Source organism: Myotis lucifugus, unplaced genomic scaffold (genome assembly GCF_000147115.1).
Source record: "Myotis lucifugus unplaced genomic scaffold, Myoluc2.0 scaffold_366, whole genome shotgun sequence".
Lineage (NCBI taxonomy): Eukaryota > Metazoa > Chordata > Mammalia > Chiroptera > Vespertilionidae > Myotis > Myotis lucifugus.
Genome location: NW_005871414.1, coordinates 762005 through 769025, shown reverse-complemented (window position 1 = coordinate 769025; position 7021 = coordinate 762005). Strand labels below are relative to the sequence as shown.

Here is a 7021-nt window from a genome sequence, read left to right as displayed (position 1 = left end):
TCATTTTTTGGTCCCAGTCCCTGGCATCTGAGGATTTCATTTGCGTTTGTTGAATGATTAGTAAATGAATCACAACCTTACTTGGCCTCTCCTTCTGTTCGTGTAAAATGGTAGTGATGAAAATGGGGACAACATGGTATCTGAGGCGCTAAGTTAAGGGGTCAGTGCTTCAGCAAAGTGGTAAAAGATGTAATAGAATTCCTTTTCTATTGCAGAGCTTTTCTGTAAGGAATAAAGTAAAATAATTGAGGCTAGAGAGAATGGCTGTTCCTGTAACGATGACTGAACACAAACGACAGTGACTCACAGGAGACTCATAGAGGCAGATGTGTTGGAGTAAAAAAAAAAAAAATGTAGCATTGTCTTGCATAATTTTTATTCCTCTGTGTTCTTGTCAATGTAGCTGTAAAATCTGAGACTGAGAAATGTTGCATCAGCCCTGAACTTTATTGAGAAAATCAAATGCTGATGCATGTGTTTTGGGCTACTAGTGCCTTCTGAGTACGTCCCTTTAAAACAGGAACTGCTGGGAGTTATCTTGGAAAGAAGTCGTTGTTGAGGGTGGTATATAGGAGAAAAAGGCATTGTTTTCTGTGGGAAGGTTAAAGATGGCTTTCTGGCTTGTTAGCCAAGGGAGATGGTGTCCCAGAAGTCAGAGGGGCGTCTTCTCTGAAATGCTGAGTCTGTAGAAAGCCACTCCTTGGCTAGAGGACAGAAACCTACAGAGAGTGTACAGTAGACAGCCTGAGGTTGGAAGAGGCAAGACCTTCATAGGTAGGGGTTTGGGCTGACACTTGCTAGTCATGTGACATTGGTTGGGCGAGTCACAACCTTTTTTAAAAAAAAAATAAATAAATAAATAAATAAATATATAGATTACAGAGAGGAAGGAGAGGGAGAGAGAGATAAAAACATCCATGATGAGAGAGAATCATTGATCGGCTGCTTCCTGCACGCTCCACACTGGAGTTCAAGCTCGCAACCCAGGCATGTGTCCTGACCGGGAATCGAACTGTGACCTCCTGGTTCATAGGTTGACACTCAACCACTGAGCCACGCCGGCCGGGCACTTAACCTTTTTGATGTTTAGTTTTGTCAACTATAAATGGGTTAATAAATGCCTACCCTACTCGCCTCTCTAGGTTGTTACCTTCATAGGTAGTTACCTTCTGAAATAATCTTTCTGAAATATTTGTAAAGTGTGTTCCTCCCTGGTGACATGTATGCAAAGGGTTAAACACATTAAAATGTTAGCATTGGAGGTAAGCTAATTTCTGTCCATTGTTCCTTTGGTTGATCAAGGTTGTGTAGCCTTGAGAAAAAAGAATTTATAGCAGAAAGTTTTAAGTCAGATATGATTTAGGCTTCATGGACTAGAGAGGGAAAGATTTTGTCCAATGAAAAGTAGAGCTGCCCCAAGGATGATGGGAACACATGGTTACCACCAGAAAAGCATGTTGGGGTGAACAACTGGCAGGAAGGGTGCAGGCTGGTAGGCGATTCTGTGCCTGACTGGTTTGAATGATTTTATTTTTGCTTTTATGGAACACAGTGACTTTAGCATCAGAAAATAGACCAGGCCTCTGCTTCAAGGAAATGAAGGTTCTATAAAATCAGAAAGGACAGTATCAGAGAGAGGATGTGTTCAGCATTCAGGGGTGGGAGGAAAGGGAAGGACTTTCCAAACAGAAGGAATTCTGGTAAGAAGCCATTTGGATAAATGGTGGGAAAGTCTGGGAGGACTAAGAGAGAAGACAAGGAAAATCTGTAAGTTCTTGGCTACATGAAAAGGAAAACTTTTAAAAGCCAGTTGACTGAAAAAAAAAAAAATGCTTACTTAGCTGAAATAGAAACCAGAGGACACAGACAGTTCTGGGGAGGGTTGTTATCAAAGATGCACATCCGATTTTTGCTGCTCAGGATGCTGTGGTGTGATAGCTCAATCTCAGTTTTCTCCTTTTTAAATATTCTTCTCCGAGGTTCCTCTGGATCAGGACCTATTTTCTCTGTGTTTGGTGCATTTTGTTCTCGAGAAACAAAAGATAATTTTAGTGACATTTAGGCATAACAGAAAAAATTCTAAATCTGTGGAACAGATAAGATTACATGTTAAGATCTTTACTGAAAATGGATCTCCCCTTGAACCTTTGACTTTAGAAACTGCATTCCTGCACCGTTTGTTTATTCGACAATACTCATTCATTTAACAAAAATGTGGTGAGTGCCTACGGAGTCCGCGCCAGGCGCACGCGGGAGACATGGTGGCGAGCTAGACAGCTCCTGCTCCTGCGGAGCTTGGTTCCATCGGACTCTGAGGCCTCCCATTTTACAGAGTGTGTGAGTGACCAGGATCTCCACCTGTCAGCACCAGTGGCTTTGAAGTTCCTCTTGTGGTTTGGTTTATTGAGCTTCAGCTTCTTAGTCAGTGACCTTTTTTAATAGTGTTTAAAATTTTATCCATACTTTACCAGAATACTGTTAACCCCCAAACATTCAAACCTGTAAAGAATTTTTATGAATTTATTTGAGCTAAACCGTCGACAAATGCCGGGAAGCAGATCCTCAACGAATTGAGATGATGCTGCGGAGGATGGAGGGTTACATCTCTATTTATATATTGCAATCAAAGGAAGGGACATAGGTAGGTTACACGAAATCCATTGGTGATAGACTAGAGAGGCAGGAGAAAGCAAAGCGGCGGGGGGGGGGGGGGGGGGGCCCCTGGGATTGGATAAAAAGTAGAATGATGGACACATACTTAGATGGGTGCAGGAACAGTTAACAATGAAGGAATTTGTGGTATCTGTCCTGGCACGCAGGCACATTAGGTTGTGCCTCAAAGGGTCCAGAAAAAGGGAAGTTACAAGTTACCCGGGCATTTCAAGGGTATGTTATCATAGATGCAGAAAGGCAGATAGGCTCAGTTAAGGTAAAGGTTGACCTTGTCAGGGAAGATAGCAGTCTAGGCAGTAACTACCCACCATAACTGCTTTTAGTTAAAGTTTAATTTCAGACCATCCTTTGTGGTGACTTTAGGTCTCTGAGTTTGTAAGGCCGCCATGCAGGCCTTCCCTGAGCTTGTCAGGTTAGCGTGTGGCCCCTTTCGTCCACAATACCTGTTCAAATGTGATGCCAGTTGTCCTCAGATCCTGACATTTTAAGGCGATCCAGTGCTCAGTACCAGAATTTTCTGGTCTTCCCTTTGGGATACTATTTGGAAGTTTTTTAGAATTCCAATTTATACTGAATACTTAAAAAGTTTATTTTTATTTATTTATTTTTTATTAGATGTTTGGAAACAGCCACCCTGTGTACACACAGCTTCCATATGGATTGTGGTCTTGTTCAGATGCAGACAGGATGGGAGTTAACTTGTAGCACTTCCATACATTATAATAAAATAATAATAGTTCTTTTCTGGCAAGCTAATCAATCATCTTCTCCTTGGTTATGTAATTTTCCTCACTTGTCCTTTAAACCTGGGATGGATGCAGTCAGATGGAGTTGGAAGCATTTAGAAATTGTAAGTCATCTCTTCCTACTGAAGAAGATGATTTTTTGCAGCCAGATTTAGGGCTTGGTGATTCTTAATCCTCATATATCACCTCTTTTGAGGGTTATCACACTAGAAAGGTTTCCTGTGGTAGGAATACAAATAAGAAGCTGGCTATAGTTGCTAGTAGGAGATGTAGGATTCTGGGGCTGAAGTTTATTTTATGTGAAAGATAGTTAAATGTTTTGCTCCCTCGGGGAATCATGGAAACAGCCACCCTGTGTACACAGCTTCCATATGGATTGTGATCTTGAGATTGTCCAAAATACAGAATTTTGATTTAGGGTCTAAATGAGGCCGTTTGGAGTAAGTCATACAAACCCACTGCACGCAGGTTTTTTTTTCAGGCTGCTAGAGGTTTCTGGCGGCTTCGCATGAAAAGAAACTCTGCCCGGCCAGCATGGCTCAGTGGTTAAGTGTCGACGTATGAACCAGGGGGTTGGGGTTTGATTCCTGGTCATTGCACATGCCCATGTCTTGGGCTCAATCCCCAATGTGGGGCCTGCAGAAGGCAGCCAATCAATGATTCTCTCTCATCATTAATGTTCTCTCTCTCTCTCTCTCCCTCTCCCTCTCCCTCTCCCTCTCCCTCTCCCTTTCCCTTTCTCTCTGAAATCAATAAAAATATGTTAAAAATAGAAAGAAATGAAGCTCCTTTACGTTCCAGCCTTTGGATCCTGAAAATGAGAGACCTGGACCCAAACATTGTTTTAGAGCTCAGAAGTGCTTAAGTGTTTGGGATGTTGTGGGAGGGAGAGCAATAGGCTTTTCTCATTGTTTTTTCTCTTACGTCCTTGTCAGTGACTTCTTTCATGAATGACATGCACTTGGAGAGGGGAAATGAAGGTGCCACTTCTTTTCAGAAGAGATGACAGGGCCCATCATTTTCAGTTTGAAACTTTTGACTAAGGCTACGGGACAAGCACTTACTGGGTAAATACGTGGCCTGCAGGAGGGGCAGAGTTTGTGCAGATGGACCATTTGTCTCCAGCTGATCTTGCTGACTACCAAATTCGTGGAAGATCTGGCTGCTTCTGGCTGAAGGTCAAGATATCGTGTTGCTTCCTGCTTACTTACTAACGGGGTGCAGTTGAGAGCAAAAGGGAATTCCATTGTCATTGTTTTCAGATAATCGAGATGGCCAATTAACATGCTAGTTTGGGGAATTTTTCCTGGAAAGTTTTTTTTTTTTTTTTAACAGCTTTGTGTAATGCACATACCATTCATTTTACCCATTTAAGATAAACAACTCAATGGCTTTTAGTATATTCGCAGAGTTCTGTATCTATCACCATAATCAATTTTATAACATTTTTATTACTCTGAAAAGAACCCTGGAGCCCTTTAGACTTTACCCTGGAAAGTTTTATAACATTGCAAGGTGCTAAACTCAGGATATATTCTAAGCACAAGGTCTTTAGCTCTTCAGATCTGCTCCTTTAAGGATCTTCTCAAAGGGACAGAGTCTCCATAAACACATGTTTCTCAGAACCTCACTGACCTAAAACCTGCTCTTAGGCTCTGGATCCCTGTTGGGAAAATTATCAAGAACTGTAAACTTGGAGAATTACTTATTTTAGTTGGTGAGATAAGTGCATTTTAATGTGTACACAACCACAAGATACCCTACTTTATGAAAATCCTATACTTAGAACAGCAGATGAATTATGTCTTGTTGGTGTGAAAAATTGCTATAGGTTGCAGCTTGCCTAGTGCATAGGCGTGTGTGCCTAGCTGACTTGGAGTGCCTGAGGCCTAGCCAGGGCTCCGCCTGCTTATCACAGCACCTCTGTCTATGAGGTCTAAACAAGGCTGCCCGCATTTCTTTGACGTGGCTCATCAAAAGCAGGTCATTTCTCTCCTCATTAATTCAGATGAGGCTTTTTTTCTGGTGGTGGAGAGAGGGGATGAATGGAGTGTTGGTATGGCAGAATCCTGTGTGTAAAAATATCTAAGAACCACCTGCTGAGGTGAAAAGGAAAAGCAGTGTTCAATCCAGGTGGCAAGTGATTCCTGGGCAGGAACTCATTGCACTGTAGGCACGCACACACACATGCACGCACGCACACATGCACGCACGCACGCAGGCACACACTTGCATGCACCCTTTCCTGTTTGCCAAAACAGAGGGAAATGAAGCCTGAATTGGGCCCGCTCACACTAGACCAGCGGTTCTCAACCTGTGGGTCGCGACCCCTTTGGCGGTCGAACGACCCTTTCACAGGGGTCGCCTAAGACCATCCTGCATATCAGATATTTACATTACGATTCATAACAGTAGCAACATGACAGTTATGAAGTAGCAACGAAAATAATTTTATGGTTGGGTCACAACATGAGGAACTGTATTTAAAGGGCCAGAAGGTTGAGAACCACTGCACTAGACCTTTAGTGTCAGGCCAGGGATTGGGCCAGCGTGGCAGCACCCACCGACCGAGCAGAGCACAGGGAATGGCTGGGAGGTGACTGGCACCTTCAGAATGCTGCTCCCTGGGAAAGGCACGGTGTTCCCATAGCCCAGCTGCTTCCTTTCCCCGAAGTGGACGTGTATGAACCCTGGGGTTGGACAGTTTTCTCTGTGTCTATGTCAGAAAGCCTCTAAGGGGCTGGAACATTAGCAAGCACTTGTGAAGAGTGTCCTGTGTGCCAGGCACTGTGCTGTGAGTTACAATGAAAGATGAATGGAACAGGGAGCTCACAGCGGCGGCAGACACCGAAACCAAAGGTGATGGAGGGTATTGAATGCGCTGCTGGTCTGCGTGGGAGCAGTGAGGGCACTGTGGGAGCGGCGAGGGCACTGTGGGAGCGGTGAGGGCACTGTGGGAGCGGAGAGGGCACTGTGGTAGCGGAGAGGGCACTGTGGGAGCGGTGAGGGCACTGTGGGAGTAGCTCCGTCCACCCAGGACCTCCTGGATTTAGGGAATTAGGAAAGGCTTAACAGCCTTTCAGAGGACATGTTCTAAATCCCCACTCCCCATTTTTCTTTTCTTAAAAAGAAAAAATATATATATATATATATATATATATTGTTTGTTTGTTTGTTTTTTCTTTTTTCCTATGTGGGATGGCTGATCTTGAGCCTGCAGGGAGCAAGCTGGCTCCAGACTTCTCCAAGTCCGCATTTCTTTGCCTCCAGTTCTTACATGTCCAAAGACAGGGACCCACAGACACACCTTTGTTGGTGGGTTTAATATATATTTTTTATTGATTTCAGAGAGGAAGGGAGAGGGAGAAACCTCAATGATGAAAGAGAATCACTGATCAGCCGCCTCCTGCATGCCCCCCACTGGGGACCGAGCCCTGCAACCCAGGCATGTGCCCTGACCTGGAATCGAACCATGACCTCCTGGTTCATAGGTCGATGCTCAACTGCTGAGCCACACCAGCCGGGCCCCCTGTTTCTCTTTAACTTACAAACTCCTTTCATTGTTATACTGATTGAACCCCCGCCCCCGCTCACCCCCAGGG

General features: G+C 44.0%; 1 non-coding gene across 1 annotated transcript; it reads right to left on the bottom strand.

Annotated features, from left to right (window-relative positions):
• Positions 1–6608: 6608 nt before the first annotated feature.
• LOC111828451 lies at positions 6609–6739 on the bottom strand. The gene has a single exon (XR_002832322.1). It is a non-coding gene; the product is annotated as a small nucleolar RNA SNORA38 (small nucleolar RNA).
• Between the last annotated feature and the right edge of the window lie 282 nt (positions 6740–7021).